The 26,425-nt window shown below is 36.4% G+C and overlaps 1 protein-coding gene across 3 annotated transcripts in view; it reads left to right on the top strand.

The window, feature by feature from the left end:
- LOC105382631 overlaps positions 1-26,425 on the top strand; it is a 265,130-nt gene that overhangs the window by 59,396 nt on the left and 179,309 nt on the right. The window contains exon 1 of one of the 3 annotated variants that reach the window (XM_048622016.1): positions 6,237-6,695. The exons of the other annotated variants lie outside the window; for them this stretch is intronic. The gene's annotated coding sequence lies outside the window, so the exon portion shown is untranslated. Of the gene's footprint in view, positions 1-6,236; positions 6,696-26,425 lie in introns of those variants that run through there. 3 annotated transcript variants of the gene reach the window in all.

Genomic DNA, 26,425 nt, shown 5'->3' with positions numbered 1-26,425 from the left:
TTTTGATTGTAACACAGTATAGATCTATTTAACGTATGACTATGTTTAGCGGATTGCTAAGATAAGAAGGAAAAGCTTCTGTTTAACTTCGGGGTATCTGATTCCGATCGAAGTCATAATAAATGTTAACGAACCTGTGGTTCATCAAAGGGCCGTGTCTCAACATTTACGTGTTTCACTTTGTATACAGAAATAAATAAAAACCTGAGTCAAACGAATCGGAAATTTATCGTGGCGCCACTGAAGCGACTGTGATCTATTTGAATGTATCAAGTTATGGTTGTCTATTCGGATCCATCCGCATTCTTATTCCAACTATTTCTAATTATACGGACTACTCTAGTTTATGGATTTAGTTATGAAGTTCCATATCAAACGCGATCGGCTTATTGCTTCCTGTTCACTCCGATCTGTTTTGTGGTTTGACATCAATTGGAACTTTTATGTCTGACACGTACTAGAGAGATCTCTTTTATGCGTTTCCTACCATCAGTGCGGTTCTAAAATCTCCAAGTCTTATTTTATTTGTCGAACGCGATCTATAAATGGCTCCACTACCTTAAGTGGAGACGGAGGCGGGCTCGTAATATGTTATTGAGCCTCATAATGGGTAAGTGTTCTTTGCCGAAGCTTTTATTAACTGTTAATTGGTAACAGCTAGCACGAGACAACGCTGACAACTCCGTATCGTGACGCTTACTTCTAATTGGTCCGGTCTCGAACCTTTCACGGTTCACGAAGTCATCGATTGGTTCGGGTGTATTCGTATCATTTTAATTGGTCCGAGTCGTTCTAATAATCGTGATGGCCAGTCGGGCTGTGTCGGCTCTGTGCATTATGGTCGGGTATTGGCTATTAATCTTCTTCGATTTGCCCGATAGTATCCCCTGGTAGGTGGAAAGCGGCTAACTGGCATGTAGAGAGCAACCCCCGGGGCTGATGTGGTGATAAGAGCGGATAAGTCTTATTGAACGCCTTGAACCTGACCAATAAAGAGCGAGCGAGCAATTCGAATGTTCGAGATCTCTCCATACGAAATGGTGAAGATATGAAGGTTCGAATGGATGTTTTATTAGAGAAGAATATTTTTTTACTAATGTATTTAGTCATATAGAGTCCATAAACCCTAAAACTTGTACTCTAATAAGTTGGAATAAAATTTACATGTACCTATGTAATTCGAAAGCAGGTCATCAAAAGACTAGTTAAAACTTGAAGCATTCAATCTAATTTATCTTGTTAATAACTTCCGCAATATTTTCTATTCTTATTGTCATGTGATAAATTGTTATTGATCATAAAGACCAATCGGATCATTTATTAAATTATTGTTATTGATTGTTGTGACCTGTATCATGAAATGATTTACATACATATATCTATTACCATTACACTTTTACTTTTATAATTTAAATTAGTCAGTTAAAGTAAGGCTAAAGATCTTGCGTAGAGTGACATTTTGCGACGTATTCAATAATAGTGTAATCAATTTCACACCCTCGCCCGTCGTGAGATCCTTTGTAAAAATTATGCAACTCTCGATTTTGCTAACTTTGATTAATTAACGTATATTGTCTCCCAAAAAGGCATTGCAATGGTGACGCAACTTTAATGCGGGTTTGTTCATTATACATTAAACGAAGAAGTTGTGCCTACGGCCTACACTATAAAAGTTCAAAATTATATAGTAATAGATAATTGAGTTTTAAAAAATAAAGTTGAGATTCCATATCGGCATAAGAATGTTGACATTACTATAATTCTATGAAAAAAAGAACATACCTAATACTAAATGAAAATGCCAAAGCACCCGACATAAATTCATCGATTTGCTAAAGTATCGCTTCAATATCCACGGTGAGAACTGACACAAATTATTCACCTATATTTGTGGCGCTAGTTCGATTAGCGAGTACTCAGTTTAATTTATGAGTTATAAATTCAAGTTAATCGAACTTTGTAACGAAGTAAACGAATCTGTCTTGGCGGCAAGGCAATCTACTAGTTTCTAATGTTTTCGCACAAATTAAGATAGACTATTTGTGACAGCTGCGCAGTTACTGTAACTGTTTTTCCCTATATATGTTTCTTAATATCTTTATTCACAGACAATTCATTACATTGTAATCGGTGGGAACATGATCCGAACGAAATTACTGTTATTTTGATATTCAACACTCAAATCACAATTTGACACCTCTGTCGAAATGACTGAAGCAAATTCAAGCTATTGCTATTGTGTCATCATGTGTAACAATTCTGATGCATTCGGCCATCTTATCATTACCTATGTATGCTTCTTCGAAACGTAAAGCTGAGGGGCCTATTAACAACGGTTAGGTTTCTGTTAAGTCGGTGTCATGACAAGTTACTAGTTATGTTAATAATAATGACACAATCATCGACGGAGGACACAGTGTCAAACACTGATATTTAAATGAAGCTCATACATGAATCGCAAACATTAAACACAAGGCTGAATGAATTGATATGAATGATGCATTAAAATACGATCATAGACTTATGGCCCATGATTTTTTATGCAGGACAAACCGGTAGGTTTATCATCATAATCAAATATGTGTATATATAATAAGAAGTTAAAAAAAATACTTATGACATGTATTGTTTTACTTAAAATGTATTTTATTAATAAAACAATAGTTATTCGTTATGGTATTACAACGATATAAATATACTACGAAAGCTATTTTCGTATAATGTCGTGTTTAAAAAATTAGAACAAATAGCAAGTGCGTTATGGAAAAGAAAGTCAGATTTTATCTCAAGCAAGTAAGAGGTTTACACAAAAATGCCTTTACTAGGTTAATGTTGTCTAATCGTGCAAAAAAACTATGGCTCCCATTGATAAAATCATCGTAATTGTAGGCTTTTGGTGGTATTTTTTTATTCAATTGAGAAAGTAAAAGCCTAGTAAATGTTGTTGCTGGTTATTAGAGCAATGGCATTTGGGAATGTTCTTCTATTTCGATCGACATCATTTGCCAAACCTCTCTTTTTGCCTCTCCATAGTCGGATCCTACCTACGTATTTGTATAAATTCTAAGCTAGTTTTTTTTATTATAGGTAGGTATATGTAGAGTATTTGTAGAACCTTTGAGTCCGTATGTCCGTAAGTAGACTCTAACAACTGGAATTTGGAATATAACCACCTTAAGTTGCACATCAATCCAATGCAACAACTGACAACTAAACCTTATCACCATGTAAACACCATCCACAAAGTAGGTCACAGCACTAGGAAAGGTTTATTGCAGTCGTCGTGCAAAAGTGCAACCTTAATAACGATGTTTACTCTTCCCCCTATCAGGGTATTCTTGAAGTTACCGGCAGTGTAATGATATGTTTTACGGGCATTTTGTTAAGTAACTTTACAGGTGGCTTAGTTTGTCTGCAGCTTTGGATGATGGGTATAACTAGAACGGTATCAAGCGAAATGTAACCGCAAGTGTTTCTAAGTTTAAGATGGCCATGATTTAATTGCACGAAAGCGCGTTAATTTGATTTATGTCTTCGTTATCAGCTTTATTTCTTAAAAATGATTACCTTACAGTTAAATACCTACTGGAGCAGTTATGGAAATAGGACTATAAAATTATGTGCCTCCAAATTTCACAAGTCTCTTTTAGCTTTTGATCGTCCCTGTGCGTTATGTCCGTAAGAACCTTCATGTAGTATCAGGAAGAAATAAGCAGCGTCGAAGATGAAGTTGTTGACACGCCTAACACTATTACGAATAGAAACCTCATGTTCTACATGTTCATAGACTTACTCCATGTCTTCTAATAGAGATGCCTCATTACCCTTCCCCGAACTCGTTTAGAACTCTCAAGTTTCACGCTAAAAGTGCTAAGTCGCTGTAAAGCGATCGTGAAGCCCCATATTGGATCACGACTCGAATCTTCCGACTCCTATCCCCGTGTGTCAGGGGCTAGAGTTGCGTGAACATCATGTGTGGTCGACTGTACGTGGTCACGATTCCCATTTCTCTTCCTTTTAAGGGCTAAATGTTATAATTTGTTCCCGAATGCGTGGTGTTGTTCTGTTGCAGTGTTAAACTGCACTTCCTTGTTACTTCCATGTCTAATTTAGATTTTTATTCACGCTAAGCAAATTTTAATTTATACATTACAGAAACAGATTGATATAAATTTATGTGTGTGGATCTTAATGTAGATAACAGTCCAGAAACTTTTTTCTATACAAACATTTATTTAGGTTAGTATATGTATACTTTATAGTTATGTAACAGTAACAACATCTAATCGTATTTTTACTGCTATGATCACGACAGCGTCTTGCTCTTTGTCTTTTTGAAAAACACTGCATTATCTAACAAAGTCCTCTTCAGACCTACCAGTCCCGTCGCATGGTCTAATAGGTTACAGTAACGAGAGCCTTGAACCCTGCGCCTGCGCAGGCAGTTCACATGAACGCGGACAAAGCCTTCTGCAAACTACTCTTTGATGTGGTTGGTCTTTGTGGGGTTTAGAATAGAAAACTCTGTATTTTGCACCATTAAAGAAGATATTACAAAAATACACCTTATATATAAATTAGAAAAAGGCGGCCTTATTGCTTAAAGCAATCTCTACCAGACAATCTTTTAATTGAAGAGACAATTTTAACATAATTTATGGGCGTTTAGGTGCAAGGTATACAACTAGTTTAAAATCGTACATACTTTAAAGTTTAGTTTCAAAGCTAATACAGACGGAGGCGATTTTTTATTATGAAAACTGCTTATGCCGATGACATATTCCTGTGACATAAGTATGGCAGAGCCGTGTATAAAATGCACCAAAATTACCTACGTATTGTATTTTTGTCACGAAGTTACATGTAAGTAGGTTATTCCAATTTGAAATTAGATTACTTTCTTTTTCCCACAAAATATAGGCCGTATACGATTTATTGGTAATGAAAAGTTCATTAAGATTCGGTTAATGTGAAATGGCTTCCGGTCTTAAGATGTGTGGATCCAACCCAATATGCTTAAGTTTTACAGTTTTTTTTGTCATATACGCATTAATGAACATTCCTCACGTTGCTTTTAAATATACTTTGATATATTTTCACGTTAATTAGATCAACTGCCCATCCTGAAGGACTTAACACCTATGGGACTTCCTAAAAACCACAAAACTTCTAGAGTTGTCTTGTTTCCTTCGTATTCCAATATAATTGAGAATATGTTAATAACTTCTAACGAAGGTGTTACCTTCAAGACACATTGCTACATATTGCAGTATACTCAGCCAATGCAAAAGAAGAATGTGGAAGCCATAAAGTATACATTTTTACTCTTAGGAACGTAATTCTTCTATAATAACAACAATATTATCGTAGAAAAACACGTTTTCGTTTCGCATGAGTACTGGTGATAATATATTCCATACTTACGTTATTTTTACATCGAAAACTACTCCATACTTACATTTAGCGATGCAGCTTTTCTGGTCTTCCATTATGTCCCGGTTCCCTATTATTTGAAGGATAATTTATTATTAAAGTAATGCATATTTTGCCATTAAATAATGTTCCAAGTGTTGTTATTAATTATTTTGCCCTAGGACTGTGCACAATTTCATCTATTGGCATATTTATAAGGCGAACCTTTCGAATACACCATATTTGTCCATGAGAATTAACAATGGCGGGGTCCAGCCAGATCGATAAAATACTGAAGTCATTGAATTAAGGAATGCGCTGGTTCTAATTTATTTAGTCCCTGATATTTCTAGATCCGCTTTCAGCAGAATTTATGCTATCGTTAAATGTAGCTGACTCTAATTGCTATAGTAACGACAAAATGTCAGGAGAAGAAGGTTAATAGTAAATGTAATTTCTTTATTTACGAATTTTCCGATTTCATTTCAGCCCAAGCTTTTACTGATAAATCTTTTCCATTAAGCGATATCTTTTATTATCAGTGACGGGTGGCAATGGCAATATCAACGAATCCATATCAGTCGACGCCAATGCGTAATCGCTGCAAGCATACATGTGAATGTCATTTTGTTGAACGCCTTGCCATGTCCATGTATGTAGAGTTGCAGCTTATTTGCAACTTGGAGTGTTACCCTTCCAATGTGGATATCGTGTGAGGTGTTGCGGTGTTGAGTGAGAAGCGGACGTTTTTACTTGGTTGGGTAAAAGTTTGAAGTCCACTAGGCTTCGCGTCGCGTGGTTGCGTGTGCCGACTACCGGCGCCTCAGTCGGCTCACGCTGCCCGCGCAGCCAACCCGCGTGCGTCACTCCCGCGCTCCTCTTCCGACAACACGATTCGTCGATACAAATTTGGAACGTTTTCGACCGGTAAAGTCGCCGCAACTGTCGCTTTTGAACTGCGAACATTTGCGACTGCCGGGTCTATTTTTGCAGTGGACAGTGCATTGCTACATAATTTCGTTACGTTCAGTAAAATATCTTAGTAGATAACTGTGAAGTGCCGTGTGTAAGCTTTCGTAGGTGTGAAACTGCAGTATTTTTACTGTATCAGTGAAATGGAATCAATTCTGTGAAAAGTGTGAAGTTTTGTTCTGTACCATCAGTGACTTGCTGACTTGCGGATACGTTTCACCGGTTACGAGACAAAAAGTGCATTGTGATCGAATGCATGTGACTATGGGGTATTGAAATGGCTTTTCCCCCTATGCATAGTCTGATTTATGGTGAGTTTATGCTTAGGAAACTGCTTTTACATAGCTTGCTAAAGCGAGTGGATCTGATGAATACAGTCCGATGTTTTTATCATACAAGCAAACACTTTGACCATGTGAAGAAGCCTCGAAACCATGCGTTCCAAAGTAATTAATGTTAAGTAATTCATACCTAACCTCAGATTCCGCGTTCTTGATCCGTACATGAGTCGCTAAACCCGTTTGCTCATAGTTCTTTTCATTGACATTGAGAAAGCGGCAACTACAAAAATGGCAAAGCTGTAAAACTGGTACGCGAATATTGTAGAGACAAAATGTGGTACATCAGACAGTGCGTAGTAAAAGCTTATGCCAAATTTAGAATTAATTAATAATAATAAAGATGATTCGACATATTCAATAAGCATGATAGTAGGTCGAGCTATTTGTTAATTGCGAAATGCCGCGAAGAAACAGCGCGATCGCCATTGTACGCAAAAATTTGCTGCGGATAAAACTTCACATTCACTTTTGATTTTAATACTAATTTCAGATTTAATTATATCTTAGAGATTTCAAATAGGAATTAAACTCACCCATGCTTTCTTTGTTTTAACAGCAATAATTAAGAATGTTTGTAATTCTGTCGTAATAGGTAATTGCTTTTCCGTATTTCTGTGTAACTCCCAACGGAAGAACGTGCTATTATTTCCTTTTATTACAAATTCTTAAAAGTATTATAACATACATACTTATATTTATTCTTACAACATTAAAATAAAAACAAACTTATTTCGGTAATTTCACCAACATCAGCAGCGATCAGGAATAGGTCTTCGTACTTCAAATAATATCACTTTGTTTGTAAATGCAATGACCATTTCAGGAACAACACTTGCCGATGAAATTTCTAGCTACAAAACAACAGTTGAACCTTTGAACTTACAAGAAAGGCGGTTTGTTTCTCCGGCGTTACTAACATCGGGGTTAAATTCACTTTGCCCTAGAGAGGTTGACCTAGGCACAGATTGAATTTCTGTGCCATAAACATCCTGCGCAGTAATTTGCGCTCTGCCCTTTTGTCACGAGCATTGTTATGTTCTCCTTTTAAAACCAAATATTTTCCTTACCTATTCATGATGATATCGCCATGGATTGTATGTTTCTTGATGCGTCTATGCCCTTTTGGCTCTACATTATATTTCCCTCACGCGAGAACCTCTAAACAGCAAACGTAATTAAAATTGCCGTAAGATTTCTTCTTGATAAGAACATCCAACTAATTATGTCTACCTAGATAATTGCTTTACATACTTTAAAGCATGCAATCGTATTGTACCCAATGACTCTGGCTCCCAGGTTTAAGAATAAATCACAGATTGTGGGGCGGTCGGTGTCGGATCTATTAGGAAAATTTCTTCAATTGAAGCTTCGGTCACGATCGCGTTTGTATCGGAATCGATATCGAATTACTGGCCAACTCATCATCGGAGAATTGCTGCACGGGACGGCCTCGGCCGGTGTGAATTGTTTTAGAGCTTGATTCAATGATTCAATGTTATCTATCATTGTTTACGTTTCTTCCTTCTGCTTCATGATTTCAGATTCTATTTTAGTTTGTTCATTGATTTTATGAAATTACTTTTTTGTATGTTCATTGACAGTTATAATAAAAACACTGGATAAAACAAGACCTGTTAATTTGCATTTATCAATTAGGAATGAAACTTATCTGTCAAATGTTTTTACTACCTAAATAAGTTTTTAAGTATCTACTACTAATTGATTTCAACATTAATTGTGCTTATACTGTATTGAGTAAAACTGTGATGTAACAAAATGACAACGTCTTAATTTTCTTTAAAGCGGAAACAGTAGATAATCACGCAAGAAGCACATTTAAATTAATCAGACAACGAAGTCAGTGGATCAAGTTGAAAAACTTGTTAAAGAAGTCAATGCATAAGACGTTGTTTGAAATCCAAACAATAATGTACCTTGACGTAGTTATTCGCTCGTGAATAATATGGTACTGCTATAGGTGAGTAATTGTTTAAAATTCAAACTGCGTTGCAAAATTTTATGTCTTTACTTTTTATAACTATTCATATACATAGCTCAAGAACAGGCTTTTATAGAGGAAACTAATACCCTAATAAAGTTGTCGTGACCACACACGTGGATATAATTTTTTGCTATAAAAAATAGGTGTATTCAGTTAGCCATATAGATTTAGATATATTGTACAGATAGGTCAAAACATTAAATGCCGTAAAGGGCTTGTTTCCCCAAATTGTTTCCATTTACAGTTTTTGCTTTGAGGGGGCACGCCCTGCAATATCCGGAGTATTTCCTCGGTGCGTGTTCCCTAATATGATTAAATTTCCCTTTATGTCTTGGTTACCATTCTTTACTTCGCTTTTGTAAGTAGTAAGTTTTTTGTCACTTTTTCAAATCGATCTAGCTTATATGTAAAATTGTATCAAAATTTGAACTCCACGTGTCGTAAAGTCGTGCCTGCTGTATCCTCATTTTTTTTAAGTTCGTATATTTTTTCTTATATCTTAAATTCTTAACATTGTAGATATTGTATGAATAAAATTTAATATAGGTAGTTACTGTTGTTCTTTTAATACATACAGTGACATTGAAATTTATCTACGATCTAGTTTAAACTTCGTAATAATAAGTAAAAAACCTGATTTCTTCGTTCTTGTGAACGTCTTAAATTATAATTACTGGACGTTCTCGGTTAATAGTTTTTTAATTAGGTTGTAGGTTTAACATTTTATAAAACTGCCTATTTAATAAGAATTTTCTATAATTATGTATCTACGAGTATACGTTTATGTACGTGTATATATGTAGTCTTTCCTTAAGCTTCGGCTACATCATCGCCTACCAAGAGTCGAGTGATGTCCCTGTAAGGTTATATTTATTGCCATTTCACCGCCCTACACTTCCTGTGAGTCGGGGCACGCACGTCCGCTCTCCTCCGCGTCAGCGATGTAAATGATGGGATGTGCGACGAGTTTGGCCAAAAGCTCATTCAATTCTGCCTACTTCCGTTGCGCGCGCGCATGTCATCCACCTTTTACCTTACTAATACTTGCTAATTCGTCTTATAGGCGACTAGCTGTTCCCGTGAGCTTCGCTTCGCTTTAAAATGTTTTCCCGTGGGAATTCCGGGATAAAAAGTAGCCTATGTTCTTTCTCAGGGTCTAGACCATATGTATACCAAATTTCATTCAAATCCGTTCAGTAGGTTTGGCTTGAAAGAGTAACAGGCAGACAGACAGACAGACACAGTTACTTTCTGAATCAAATATTTAAAAAACCTAAGAAAGTAGACTCCAATGAGGAGTTACAAGTTTCATAATTAGGGATCAAAGTCAAACATTGCAACGAGAGGAAAAGGCATTAATTATATCATTTACGTTCCGTTCGTTGCACTGGTTCTGTTAACTCATGTTTAATTCTTAACTGGCATGTCTTCAGCATTCGCTAAGTCGCAGAGTACTTAACCATGTAGTAGATAAGATATTAATCTGAAATTAAATTTCATTAAAATTCACGTCATTTTACATCGTTCTAGTTGTGCAATTGTTTATCATTAATCTCTTTTTTCGATATCGTCTGATAACCATAGTTTAAATTGTAAAGTGTATTTGTTTAAGTTAAATGATAATGATTATTTGTGAGTTCGTGTATTGTGTATTCTATTGATCTTATTGTTGGTGATGTTGCTGTTACTATGTCAAAACAAAACAGTTTTCTTGTTTCTATCTCTCTAATTACTCTATACTGTTTGTGTATGGTACATAGAGCTACTATGTAACAAGCTATGACGGATGTCTGTCCGGCCATCATCGCATTAGTTATTCGCATGACTGCGTGATTCGTTGCGAAAGTGCCTCGATGACTATTAAGTGTTATCTATGTACATTAAGAAAGGGCAATCCAAATTATTTATCTGTCAAATTTCAATTTTACCTCACTCCATCATCATACTGTGCAGTTTTTGCAATTACCGTCTTCGTTACATGATGATAGATGGTATCGTGGTTGTGTGTTGTGTTACATGGTTTTGATAATAGATAGATGACATATTATTTGTACAACTATTGTATGTACAAGTATTATATTGTATGACATTATTTGTACAACTTAGAAAAACTTTTTTTTATATCTTATCAGTCTGTTTGGATAAATAGATGGACTTAGGGCGGATTCGGCCAACGTCGAGTAACTTTTTACTCACGAGTAAAGTACCAGTTACTCGCGAGTAAGCAGATTTTGCATTCTACCAAACCTGAAACCAAGATAACTAGCTTATCCCAAGAATAAAATGTTATACCGCCAAAATTGACCGTGTAACGAGCTTATCCGAGAGTAATTTTGTAATGGCGGCAGCACATCAGCTGATTAGAAAACCGTCATAATGACATATAAACACATCTGTCAAAACATAAACAAAAGTACGTTAAAAGGCAAAGTCTCAGAATAACAACAGCGAATAAAATTTTAAAACATAAACAATTTCATACTTTTATAATCCATTCAAACTAAGTTGGCATGTCATTTCTATTGCATGCTTTGAAACGCAGCTATTTTTATTTTAGTTGCATTACAGTTTCGTTCCTCGTTCATTCAATTTAATCATGGTATAACTTGGTAGAATGCAAATGTACTTATCCTAGATATTTACTCGCGTATAATTTTAATCCCGGTATAGTTATTCTCGTGTAACGTGATGTTTGGACGAATTCACCCTTAAAGAGACAGAAATTGCTTACTTTACTATTCATAAGCTTCGGTTATAATTATAAAAACTATTTCAATGAACTTCATATTCGATTACCTATTTTTTACCACATTAGCTGCTATCTGAATGCATTAAACATCTATCCCTGTGTTTATCGATTCTCTTTGCTTTATATAAATCGTAGGTTTATCTCGTTTCTACTCGAATGGAGATTAGGTTTTAATTACCATGTTATTGGAGGGTAATTTAATTACTTTCTACGAAGCCTACTACTCTGTTTTCAATCACACTATCAAATGCAATTTGAATTCAAAGTGCAAATGCACAAGTAGCTAATAACTATGGTATTCTACTAACTTGTTCCTAACAATCAATTAAACACGTTTATAACTAGTAACTTTACGAGAAATAAAATAAACATTCCTTTTGCCCGCTCATTATTGCCAACGGATATTAAAATTTCTCTAAGTGTGCCAGTAAAACGGTCAATTATTGGATTTTCTTAATAAAATTGCTGCAAACTTTGTTAGTTATATTCCAAAGATTGTTTAGAGTTTCCGAGACGGCAGATAGGTCAGTGGTAAACGGTAAAAGGTCATCTATATCCATGTTGGGTTCACTTTCTTCCATGGTGCATGTGGTGGAACGCTCGGCAGCATTGTCTGGGTGTAATTTTAGTTCGGTGTCCGTAATTACTTGGTTTCCCAACAATTAGTCTGCGCCGGCTGTCGTGACCACGTTAACGCTGCCATCTTCTGTAATGACTATATTACTTGCTTTTCTTTTTGATTTTGTGATTCTTGGTGTTTCTTTTATAATGATGTTACTATAAGCCTATGTCAAGCAGTAGCCGCTTGCGAGCTGATGATAATAATGCTCACTGTATTTCCTAATATTGCGAGGAGGAAAGATTATCGTGATTTTCAAATAAATCTAAATTGTATCAGAATTATGAATATTCTTCGTCTTAGTGTGTCGATAACCAACACTAGTGCTTGACTAGTGGTAAAATGATAAATTAAAAAGTACCTATCCGGTGTTACTAAATGCCCTTATCCGATGTAGATGAATTATTGCCCCTAATTGCAGCGTCCCTAAAGATTACGAAGCAAATGTTTGACCACGGAAAATATTTATGATCCTCTACCATTGCATAATAGAATATACTGGATCCCCGAGGGGAAATGTAAGTTTATGCCGACTCTTACACAAGTTGTAATTAAAGTGAACATAGACGAATTTAAAGTCTTGTTGAAACGCGGTAACAGGTTTGCTGGGATCTGCTTTACAATTTTCCGGGTTATAATGAGGATTTAGCCGAGTGTGACAAATCTGGCGTGAACGGTGATATTTCATGTTCTGATCGTAATATCAGATCAAAGATTATCTTAATTAAAATGTAATGCGTCATTAAGGTGCAAAAAGTCTAAATTTTCCTATAACGCTGTTCCTTAGCATGAATTAAGTACCTGCATTTAGTACTTACATGCATCTACTAACCGTGAGCCGGAAAAATAGTGCAATATTAGTTTATGTACAGATTGAAAAGCAGGATGTTTGATGTTTAAATTATATTGATCTTTAAGCTTTTAATTTACAGCCCACAAGTTTTGTGTCAATTTATATGGCTAGTTTGTAATGAGATGCATTAGTGTGAAAGCTATAAGCAGATAATATTAACTTCATATGATATTGAGTGATATGTAATATCACCAAATACACTACCGTATCATCCACATAAACCAATAATCCTTTTTCCTGGCATAGGATAGCATCCAGGCTCCCAAGGAGCACCACCAAAAGATATGACACTTAAAAAAAAACTTCCGCTATATTTAATGATAAATGGAAAATATTTGGATTTACTTTTATTATCACCGCAATAAACAGTCCACAACAACAGCCAGTATCTGCTAATAAATAAGTGTAGTCTATTCATCAAAACTACAATTTAGCATGTCGCCGGTTGACAAAGATGTGAACCTCATTCTTTTGTAATTCGTTACTAATGTTCCGTGTGATCTACTTCATCGTTAACGTCATTTACAATTACAATGACATGCTAAGAAATATTCCCGGCCATATTATTTAAAAGAATATCTTTCTTAACAAGTAGTAATTTATCTGCTTTTTCTGCTATGTTATTCTCATTAGATGCATCTTCTCCCTTATTTAGTACGCTATCTTTGCCCAAGCTATTACCTATGATTCTTTTGCGGAGGTTTCTTTCTCCATAATGTGAAGAAAAGGCGGCGTCGCCATATGAGGGCCGGGTAAGTGTGTCAGTGATGTCACACTGTCAAGATCGACTAGTTGCCAGCAACTTGCCTCTGTACGAACAGTTTACACCGGTTATACCTGCGTGGCACGGAGAGCGTGTGAAATCTCTAATTAGACAGTATTATGCCTTATTGGGTAAGATAATTGAATGTTTAGTGTGTTCTGCCTTTCTTGCATGTTGCAGCGGTGTGTTGATAGTGTGGGCTGGGGACAGTGCGGACGTTGGACGCTGATTTGAATATTGTGATGTGGCTAAAGGATTTCTCTGTGCAGCCTTGTATAAATTATGCGAATTTTTTTATGACTATGGATGTTTTGACGTTTATTTGGCTCATGTTTCATATAAAAATACATATTTTTCATTTAAGTTAATAACATAAATACACTGTGAGTAGTTATTTTGTTTTGTGTATAGCAATGTGTTTAGCTACTGCTACATTTAGGATTATTTTTGTAATATTCCTTTGTTAATAAGTGAAAACTTGTAATTGGCTTTCAACTACATACTTTCAGCATCTTTCCATAAACTTTAGCTGTAAGTTTTCCTTTCAAAAATAAATAAATAAATAAAAGTACATCTAAATCTTCCAATGATAACAACTTCAAAATAAAAACGGAGATGTTGCTAGTATCCAGCACACGATCGGATAAACGTTTAACGACCTAATAAGAACGATTAAATGGTCCGAAAGTGAAATTATTCGGTATTGGTGGCAATAAAGGTGTTGAAATTGATTGATGCCATCAGTGTATTTATGGCTAAATGATACAAATTGGCCAATCTCTATGATGATCGTGAAATTTCCTGTCGGAACATTAATATGGGCATGCAATTATTAGATCGTTAGCTTGTTTACTTAATATTACGATTTATGAAATGAAAAGGAAAAGGTGTATTTATGCCTAATTTATGAATTAATAGTTTAGTACTTAGTACGTTTACTTAGTGTTGCTAATAAATCTGAGCATGGAATAATGTATCTACGTTATTCATCTTATTATTTCTTGAGTGGCTAAAGGGAAAGCTTGGGAGTCGAAGGAAAACTAAGGAGTTATAATGATACCTTATTAATGTGATTTATCACTCCTACTTCTTGTGTTAAGGTGAAATTATCTTTGATGGCAGTAAAAACTATTGTGTTTTGATTATGTTATTTAATGGCGTTTCGCCGCCGGCTCTAACTGTTGTTTATAAAAAAACTACGTGCTCATAGTTAGTTTTCTTGCAGGGTTTTAGCAGATTTATTAACAATATTAATTCACTTCACACAAACACCCCTTCAGAGACCTTCTTGGCTTTGGGTAGGCAGAGCATTAAAGTACTCATTAATATTTCAATTTAATTCAGATGGACTTCAATATTCATTCTGTTGAAATATTCACATTCGGTAAGCATCAAACAATAATATTCATAAATGGACTTATTGATTTTAGATAAGATTATTATTCGGCACGTACCAATATGTAAATTTGGTTCATATTGATTTTTATACGAAAGTTGACTTCATGTGTGGTCTTAAATAAATACTTTCTATTTAAAGTTTTTGCCTACCTTAAGTACGAGTGGTTTAAAAAAATAGATAATTTGTACTGCTTCATACTTACATGTCAAAATTATAAAGAAGTGAGTACTTAAATACTAGAAATACTATACTACTCGTATACCATACAGTTTATCTATAATTAAATCCTGTAATATTATTTAACCAGTAAATGTTTTATGTCTGAAATATCTGCGATAATTGGTTTTTAGAGGTATTTTAATATACATGTTCTATTACTTTCGAAACTATTACATATCAACAAATTAATTAGAATCTAGATATATTATTATTGATGAATTTCGTACGAGAATTTTGTCTTTTCTCCTCTTCATCAGATTTATAGAATGAAGTAAAAAAAACTATTGTAGTGTGTAACATATTTTTCAAGGCGCATTTATAAGAACCCAGATTTTTCATTTATTTGTGATCTATCCAATGCATACCGGTAAACCACATAACCCTCCATTTCGCTTCGCCTCAGTCGGGGGTAAAAGTAGTGGTAATTCTTCCCATCCATCACGAGGTTTGCTGATCTTGTCATGAATGGAGAACAAGGTACCTACCTCGTGTGTGTCCCGTTACCGTGATGCGGTAATAAGTGGACGAGTGTGCTGCGCCCGCGCATCAATGACTGTTACTTGGATTTCTTTGAGCCTTCTCAACCACGGCTTGAGAATCGATTGTGTTGCCAACGGTTGATGCGCTTCACGATCATTATTGAATGGCGGAAGGTATTAATTATGAAGTGGTTTTATTGAATCTTTATGATTATCTCACAGCTCCTCGGGGCGTGGTGGGCGCTGTGTTTTTGTGCTGATTTTATATTATCAGATTATTTGTGCCGTTAGCAAAGAGCAACGTTTTTAAAAATGCTTTTTGTTTTCGTTTCGACTTATAAGACAAGACAATAAACTTATTATGTATTCTGCTCCCTCTAGGTCACAAGTAAAATCAGGTTTTCAAAATTTACGAATGATCTATTGTATGCAAGTCTATTTAAATTTAAAACCCTAACGTCCTCCCATTCATCAAAGACGTATGGCATTTTTTACGAAGCCTTGGAAATCGTTCCCCATTCAAACTTCGAACAGCTGTCTGCGCCGGCGCCGTTTCGGCACCGTCGCCATCTAGTGACAGGTGATTGACAAGTGTGAGCTTCAACCTGCCGACTTATTCCGAAAATATACTCGTCGACCCTTTTCAATGTTATTATTTCTTACGTCTTCGGCCCTTTAGCTAAGTATTTTGGCCAGAATAAGTCTGTTAGTTCAGTCTTCGTGTTGTGTTATAACTGTTTCTTTTGCCACTTTATGTGTGCATTGTTTTGGTTTTAAATAGGTTACTTTTAAATATTTGTCACTTAATTAACAGTTACGTGGATCCCATTGAATTTAGTACCTACATTCTCTGTGGTTTTTCTGGTTATGTTCAAGAGTTCCATTGTTTTTAACACGTGTTTGGTTCTATTTCATATATAATTTTTGCTGTGGTTAAATTTTTTCGCGATGATTTTTTGTTACTTTACCTGTTTCTGTCAGATCCAGTTAGTTTGACTCAACTTTGTACCGTGGTAAAATGTTCGATAAAATCTACATCATGTTTTGTTTTGACGCTTGAATGCTTGGCAATCTATTCAAATTGTGGGGTAAATTCTCTGATTGGACTACAATGGAGTCAGTGATGCGTCGGAGAAATTGACACGCAAAATAAATGACCCCGATACTTGAACTCAGTCAATGCCAAAATATAGAACAAGTATATGATTTTCAATGCTTTCTTTTCGACCTACAGGTGTTGTTTCTACTTTCTATGTTATTAATGTGCTATTTCATTTGTTTCAGGTAAGTTTCGCATACAACGACATACAATAAAATACATAGGTATAGTTACTTTGAACTGCTGCAGCCAAGGCCCTATACATATATACATACATCAGACAGGTATAGAGTTATATTAGTCGTATTTTTCTTACCAAATTCTGTTCTTCCGAAGGTTTTGAGTATATACATGTAGTATGTGATCGTATCAATAATAAAGACATCCATATGACATTTGGTCAGACCAACCAATAAAACCCTGCCTACTCTGTATGTAATTTGTGCATCAGTCTTTCATTTCAAAAGTTATATGTTCATCCAAAAACGGAATATAAACTGGGATACGTAACTCAATTAAACAGTACGTCTCGAAATCCGATCATGATAATATTTCTGCCTGTTCGCTGCGCAGGCGCCGATGTGAGTGTGACAACCATCAAACATGTTCATTACGCTCGTTCTATTACTCACAGGTAGTTCCGAGAAACATGTGACAGGCGATAATTGATAAAGTGTCGTGAGGAAATCTTGGTGCTAGAGCGTTTAATTGCATGACTGCATTTTTGAGACTTGTGTCATCGGATGTGGTTAATTGGAGATGAGATTTGCATTGCTAATTGAGTTACTTAGGACTTTATCACGGCAATAATGATCATCAGCAACCAACAATGCACCCTGAAGTATATATGCGTATGCGTCTTCTGCGAAAGCGCGCTTAAGAAACCAACGCACGGTCATCTACTTTATTTATAGATAGATCTGTCTAAGGACGCGAAATTGACGAGTAGTCAGTAGATACTCCAACGGTTATCGGGCACTGCCACTTCAGCTTGCTGATTTTATTGTGGTTAAGACTCCACTTTTAAATGATATAACGTTACTCGTTTCACGCAAGAGACGGATCTGTATCACGTCTCAAATATGAAAGGACGTCACCCAGTTCCGAAACAGGTGTGGAGCCGACACGCGAACCCAGAAGACGTCGAACGCCGGGAAAGTGTATGAGTTATGCGCTTTCGCCGCTAAAGGAAACGTCTGCGTTCACTTATCGTTTAAAATAATTAAATCATTTTATTCACTGTCACCTTGGGTCAAACGTGCGTGAGCATCGCAAGGTAATCTTGTGGCACTTGTATGAGTTTGTTGAGTTGAAGTAGATTATAAATTCTTGACATAGTTTGAACGGCGGTTTCTGTATTTAAATCGATATCTGATTACCGACTTATGTTTCCTTTATGGGTTGGAATTGTAGCAAAAATCGACCTGAAGGCGTGCTCAATATTTACCTACAGTTTAGCCGAAATTTCATTTTCTATTTAGCCGCCATTCTTGTGTATACCTACGACAATGGTAAGGTATAGCGGATATGGAGATATATCAATCTTCTACCCTCTGTTTAAGTGGTCATTATGCAAATCCCTGCGACCAATCAGCAACCGCATCGCTCTGGTTACGTCAAAGTCGTAGTTAATAGAAGGTCTTCCCCGCTGATGGCTCTGCCAACACTTTGCAACGTAACCGCTCAATTTCTCACAGCATTCTTTCAATGTATCAGCGCGGCGGATCACCGGTCGACATTTGCCGAGAGCGAAAGTGAATCCGGGTTTAAATAATTTTCGCGAAGATATTGTTGTTCGCAGCACGGCGCCGGCCCGCCCCCGGGGGTTACTCTATACTGAAGAAAAGGGACGAAACAGAGCTGTCGTGTAAGGCCTGGGTCTCCTATTTACGCCGTAGATCGCGTCCAGCGTCACGCCGTAGGCCGCGTCACAATGCTCATTATGTCTACGCGCCAACGTCGGCGTGTGACGGAGACCGCATCAGTACATTTCTATAGTGAGCATCGTGACGCGGCCTACGGCGTGACGCTGGACGCGACCTACGGCGTAAATAGGAGACCCGGGCCTTATCCGCACGTTTAATTCAACAAGATAGAGTCGTGGCTCGCGCAGCAGCGGCAGCGCTCCGAAACGTTTAGTTTTTCGTCAACCCCCCCAATACGGGAAATGGTTGAAGTGGAATCTGAAGTAGTTTTCATTCACACATTATATTACTTAATCGAAAGGGCGTTACTATATGCTCATTAAACATTGACCCTGTTTACTTTTCAAAATAGAAATTTAAAGAAACTGTGAAATATTCAAAATTTTCTGAAAACACCAAGGAAATATGCTGGAAACCCGAAGAAAATTTCAGGTGTAAACTTCTGGAAATCACGCCTATTCCTGTAATAAAAAGAGGTTGAAGTTCCTTCTCAGTATAAGATATTATCGCCAGTACCAGCTAAACGTTTTGGATACTTCAATTGCTTTGATATATTTTTAGCGTATTAAGTGATTTCTAGACTGATATAGTTATCATTAATTATTAGTTATCTAAATTCCAGTCTTCCAATTTCCCATTAGTCCGTCACTTAAAAACTTCCGTTAAACACTTACAAGAAGTCCGATCAATCAATACATCGTCTATACAGGGCGATTCTTTCGTAGGTTCACATCCGAAAGTATGTTACTGAGCTCTTCATTCTGAACAACTTTTGTAATAATAACCTTGGGATATAAAGAAAAAAAAATCCTTCCCCATACAAAAATTGGTTGTTAACGTGACACTGTGTATGAGGAGCAGATATTTTTTTTCGGGAATATCCCAAGGTCATCATAACAAAAGTTGTTCAGAATGAAAAGCTCTGTGACATACTTCCGGATGTGTACGTATAAAAGACTCACCCTGTATAATACGCCTCATGCAGATCAATAAACAGAGATTCGTTTCAGTTAGTTATCGAAGAAAGTGAAATTAGCAAGTGCTCATAAGTCGGTCACTGCCGCACCTTACCTGTATTTCTTTTCCATCGACCAGGGGGACTACTCCTGCTTAAATAATTTGAAGAGTTTGGAGGCCTTCATGGAATCGATGTGTGTAATGTCATATTCTGGGAAAGGAATAAAGCTACAGATCCTCGCCGAATGGTGCAAAAACTACTTAGAGCTGTTCCGAGGTGTATCTTTCTCGGACCAAATGGGAATAATCATAGCCAACCTTCGACAGTAACTTACGAAGAATATTTGAAATAGAGTGGTGGTTAGCGCAGCGGCTCCCCGAAGCCCGAATCTTCGTATTTCGTGAAGCAAGAGAAACCCCCCAGGTCAGGACCTGAGGGGGGTTTTTGTGTTATACTTCACAGCTTTTTGTCTATTGTGTGTTTTGACGCCTCGGCCTTAGCAGATGGTTGAGTTCGTTAGACGCCTTTGTTTAACTTACATTTTTAATTAGTTGATTTGGATCGAAATGCTGCTTTCTTTATAAAAGGTACTTATAAAAGCTCTGACTAAAATACTAAACGTCCGAAGTAAAGTTTTTTGTGAGGTTATACCGTATTTTGTTGTTTTAAGAAATGTTAATTTTTATTCTTTGATATTATTATCTGTGTTTTTAAAAATATCAGTTTAGATCATAAAAGCCTTTATGATCTAAACTGATATTTTTTCGTAATGAAAGGTTTTTTTTTTAAATTCTGTTCGTTTCCGAATTTCGTATCAAAAATTCTTCTGCATCTTCTTCTAGTGCCTCTCCCCTACTGGTATCAAAGATTATCGCGTGATTAAACTACATGAATCTCTACATCTTCCGAGTACAAGTTTAAGTGCTTGTTAAAATACTTTACTGTCTGAGCCCAACGGTATTAACCACTGTTTTTCAATTAAATCTTGAGCATGCTGTATGTATAGGGTTTACTAAGTTATTTAGAAAAATGTATTTTATATGAAACTAGCTGTTCCCGCGCGCTTCGATTCGCCTTAAAAGTTTTCCCGTGGGAATTCCGGGATAAAAAGTAACCTATGTTCTTTCTTAGGGTCTAGACCATATGTATACCAAATTTCATTAAAATCCGTTCAGTAGTTTTGGCGTGAAAGAGTAACAGACAGACAGACACAGTTACTTTCGCATTTATAATATTAGTTAGGATAACAATTAGTACAGTACGTCCTAATTTACTTTGGTTGTTATATTTCCTAATTGCGTAGATATCAGTGATACTGATAATGGTATTTCACACTACTACACTACAACACGACAACTATTTAGTTAGTGTTTCTAGGTTATCTCTCATCTTTATTGTAGGTATTATATTAATACTGATTATTAAGGGCCACTTGCAGAAACATATTAAATCTAGATTTAGTGTCAAATCTCGATTTAAGAAACGTCAGTCCATATAAAATTTGACACTAAATCGAGTTTTAACACTAAATCTAGATTTAATATGTTGGTGTAAGTGGCCCTAAGAGATACTAATAATAGTGTACAGATATGTTTTTTAATTTAAACTGATAATAGTGTACAACACGGCTACAATCATACCATGCTTCGACTACATTCGTGTGATCTTCAAGAAAAACTCCATCTAACTGTTTTATTACGATGCGATCATACTAGAGCTTTTTTTCTGCAACCGTTTAAATACTAACAGTGTAGAAGATTGGGGAAATGCTACAGCAGCGGTGTGATAATGGTTTTTATCTGTGTATTGTTTTTATGTGTAGTAGATACTTAGGTTTGTACTACATTTTGGGCATCTAACTGTACGTCTATCACAGGATTCGATACTATTTTCGAAACTACACAAACATTTATTAATTTTTTATTTATTTACCTAAATAAGGAATGGAACTTTAACATATGGAAAAAGAACCGTATCGTCAACTGTCACTATCAAAATGTAAGGCAAATGTGTCAGTTCCAAATGTGACATTTGCTTTTTTCATATGTTTGTGTAGTTTCGAAAATAGTATCGAATCATGTGATAGACGTACTGAGTCGCGAGCACAAGTTTCGAACCTCCGTCAACTGTCACTGTCAAAATGTAAGGCAAAGTTAGTTCCAAAAGTTACATTTGTTTTTTCCATATGTTAGGTGGAATTTCACCAAACGTATTTAGTGGCCTGTCATAAGTCTGTCAGTTAGTACAAAATGTATTTAAAATTTTATTTACGTTTTCCGTTTGGTAAAAGTGACCCTTCGTCGCTGCACATTTATCCCTCACGATCTTGTCACGATACGTGTCAGTATTTTTTATCCCTCAATCTTATACTGTGATGATTACAAAAAAACTTTACTTCACTGTAACTACGCGTCTATCAATCCATAAACCCGGGAGGATTAGTCCTTCGTCTTTCAGTTCAGTAGTGTTTTATAGGTTGTAGCTTCTTCCCTGAGCACATTGTGTTCTGTGCTTAGTTTTTCCTAATAATGATGCAGTTATTCGCTACTATGTTAATTACCGATACGAAGCAATGGCGGCGTTTAACTTTTTTTTATCTTCAACTTATTGCTAAGTAGATCGTAATCAGTTGCATACTGTTATGCGTTTGTATTGTTTTATGTAAATATGCAGTAATAAGTAATACGAGGTTGCCGCGTTTATCACACTATTTTCTTAATATAGTGTGTTTCTTATAAGACCGTTTCTTCTATCTATTAATTAGGTACTCTTGCTGGACGTGAACCCCATTTCATTCTTTTTTTGCCACCCCGAGGGCGTCCCACATTATGTTTCCCTTCCACTCGAACGAAACTTTTGCAATATTTGTTAAATATCTTGAAATTTCGTATGTGACACAGCTTAGTATGGCAGGTAGTTACACAAATATGTAGTTGTTTCTATTGTAATTTCTAGATTGCTGAAAGAAAAATCTGAAGTAGTTTCGTTTACTCAGTTGGTTTTATAGCTGTGAGAATAAGTGACTATAAATTACGTTTTATGGTCGAGTCAATATTGTTATACTCTACTTACGGTAAGTGTCGTTATGCGTACTTGTATTGAATTTGAAATGTAAAGGGCCTTGAAAAATTAAATATGTATTACATATAATCGTGAAATATCTTAGTTTCCCTTATAATATTTATGTAACTAATGTATAGCTGTCAATTCGAAGGCTCGTTTGGTACCTAAATGTTCGATGCTACGTAACAACGATAAATTAAAGAACTTACTATTCATGGATAGATAGATAGATAGAATAGTTGTTGTTAAGTGTTTCCCATTGATGATACACATAAAATGTGTTTTCTATTGTTTTGTTTTGACGTTTAGCCAGACACCAAATGTTCACCGGGTGTCCGTTGGTGGTCAATCTATTACCACCATTATTCCGTAGAACAAAGCCGTTGCTCTGCCACCGACCTACATTCACTATCGCACCACGCACTGAGGGGTCACTCTAGGCGAAAAACTATGTTTCGGATCGCTGCTGCGCGAGCCACCACAACACCTATAACTCGTATTAAACGTGCCGATGGCACGACAGCTCTCGTTCGTTCGTTTTTTGTCAGTATAGTGTAACCCTTCTGCTATCGACGCCTCGATACGCACTCTCAATCGACACCCGTGGAATCAATTCGATTGATTGATTATTCGAATTATTTCATAGGGAAAAGAAATGGTCGGTCAGTTTTTGTGGTCGCGGCGTCGAGAAATTGAATTGAGTTCTTATTTGGAGGTTGATAAGATGGTATGAATGTCTTTATTGCATAAGATGTCTCATTAACCGAGATATTTAAGTGAGTTTTTTATTGTAAAAACGTTACCGTTACCGGTAACGTTTTATATGTATATGAATGGTGAATAAGTTATAAACTTACGGACGTAAAAAATATAAAAAAAATGATATTTTTACAACATGGTAACCCGACATCCTTAGGGGCCACTTGCACCAACATATTAAATCTAGATTTAGTGTTAAATCTCGATTTAGTGTCAAATTTTATATGGATTGACGTTTCTTAAATCGAGATTTGACACTAAATCTAGATTTAAATGTTTGTGCAAGTGGCCCTAGATATATTTTTCACAGCTGACACTTTCTCGGTCGCGAGATTATACTTCACTTACTACCAGTAATATTTACGAACCCAAAAACGGTAATGATGATTACGAATAAGATGTACTAAGGTAATAAAGAAGACATTTTTGTCTCCTCACTTAAAGCGGTTACTGTTAACAAAATGAATCATAAAAAATACATTAACTCAAATTGTATAACGTTATATAACCTTTACATTATAACGTCCAACAATACGTTACATACTATACAATACATCGTGGCCTGAATCTTACTGGGTAATAAGAACGGTCGATGGCATAAATACAAACACTGATTTGAAGATGATTTAAGAACCTTTCGGAATGCGTCCGAATTTGATTTGTATAATCGCGGTATGGACAACAGAGAAACAAACTGTATTGTTATTTAATTATAGTAACAATACTTATAACACTTAAATAAATAATAAAATGTAGCTACATAGTACCTACGCAATATTTCTTTGTACCTACATACTTTTGATATGTTGTTTAATAAAGCAACATCAACATATGTAGGTCATAGATTAAGAATCTATTTATTGGGCACTTTCCGTCAGCGTAACCTACCTAATTCCGGTAATACCATGATTCCCGTCCAAAAATAGAGAAAGCCTTACAAAACCCATAACCCCTCGAAGTTCATTCTATATGACGAAAAACTATTTTCCGAAGAGCTGCTGCGCGAGCCACGACTCTATATCGATGTATTAAACATGCCGATGGCACGACAGCTCTCGTTCGTTCGTTTTTCGTCAGTATAGAGTGACCCTCCTGAACAGAAAGCTTGTGGGCGTCTCAACGCACGGCTGCATAAATCCGACTCCCGATGCACCGACACGATAAAATCATCTTGTAAACTTGCGACACCTTTCGCTGGTCGTTAGCTGTTGACGGGAAAACGGCTGGTGGAAAGCCTACTAATGTAGAGTGCTGCGTGCGCCAAAGACGAGTTTGTACAAAAGGCTCCTGTTGATAAAATAGGTACTTATTTACCAGTCTATGTTTCGGATGTCGTAGTCGTACACTGACATACTTCTACCCTGTACACTGTATTTATTTATTTAATTTTTATTGCACAAATATAGATTAGTTATTTGTGTACAGAAATATATATAGAACATTCTACAGGCAAGCCTCCGGCAAAATTAATATTTGGTAGAAATTTACGTTCACGGTTAGACTTAATTTTACCCAATGAGGACAAGTCATGTGTAAATAAACAATATAATAAATGCACAAAAGGTGGGCTTAATGCTAAGACAATTTTCTACCAGCCAACCTACAGGAGGTACAGGTAAACAATAGTAGAAAAGCCCATACTCAAAGAGTAGACTTGTGGAAGCCCACTTTTCCATAGCGCGCTCATTGGTTCAAACCTCACCGCTTGCCCGTGACCTTTGTGTCTGATTGGCCACGATACTTCCAGCGATTCTAATTGAGTTGAATCTAATGAATCAGTCGTTTTAATTGGTGGATACACGACAACCATTAACTCTTTCCGGTTATTTTTGTATCTTTGTGGTTGCTCAATTAACTCTAGCTGTGCTAGTAAGGGTTTTATTTTTAGGTGTTGCGATATGCAGGGTGTTGCAAAACGGGTATAGGTACTAAGCCGAAACCTACATGTGCAGCACGTTATGTGCAGTTTCGGTTTCTAAGCCCGAAATGAAAAAAACAGAATTTCAAAATCCGCGAAATCATTTTATTTTCCATAGGAACGTGACTTTTTACTATGGAGAATGACTGTATGTAGATACTTACATTATGCGTGGAATCTTATAACACTACTGAGACTGCCTTCTTCCCACTGCTAAACCAATTTGGTAGCAAGTAAATAATATTCTATTTACATTATTTTCGAAGCCGCCCTGTAATGAAGGGATTTTTCGATATATCAACTACTAAGCAAGGCTATCAATCTAAAGTTAACCCGCAGTGTCTACTCACTTCCCGCACTAAAAGTAAAAGTCCCATGTTCGCCCATGCAACGTTCCCTCGTCTATCAACCGCCGAAATCAGTGGGGTCACTCTATGTTACGAAAAACTAAGAATCACAGCTCTGCTGCACGGGCCCCGAGTCTATCTCGGTGTTAAACCAACAGATTGCAAGAGAGCTCTCGTACGTTCGTTTTTCCTCAGTATAGAGTAACCCTCAGAGGGGCAAAAGGTGCTTGTCGGTTCCGGTGGTACCGAAAGTGATATGCCGATACCGGGCATTATGAGACGCTTACAAGAGACCAATTACCAAGTGTACGGGTAAGGTGATAACGTTTAATGGGTATTGGTGCCGCGCCCTCCCGCTTGCGCTCGCCCAGTAGGTGTTCTTTGCCTTAAAAGTGAGGTTGGTACGTGACACGGCTGACTTTCTTCCTATTCGCACTGAATGGTGTTGTGTTGGGTATGTGGTCGTGTTGCATTGTTTGTGTGTTGAAGAAGCGTATGTGCTGTATGAATGGATATGTGTTGGAAAATTTATGTCTTAAATTATTGTA

The sequence above is a fragment of the Plutella xylostella genome, chromosome 7 (genome assembly GCF_932276165.1).
Source record: "Plutella xylostella chromosome 7, ilPluXylo3.1, whole genome shotgun sequence".
Lineage (NCBI taxonomy): Eukaryota > Metazoa > Arthropoda > Insecta > Lepidoptera > Plutellidae > Plutella > Plutella xylostella.
Note: the sequence above shows the minus strand (reverse complement) of the source record. Positions and strands in the feature narration are given on the sequence as shown.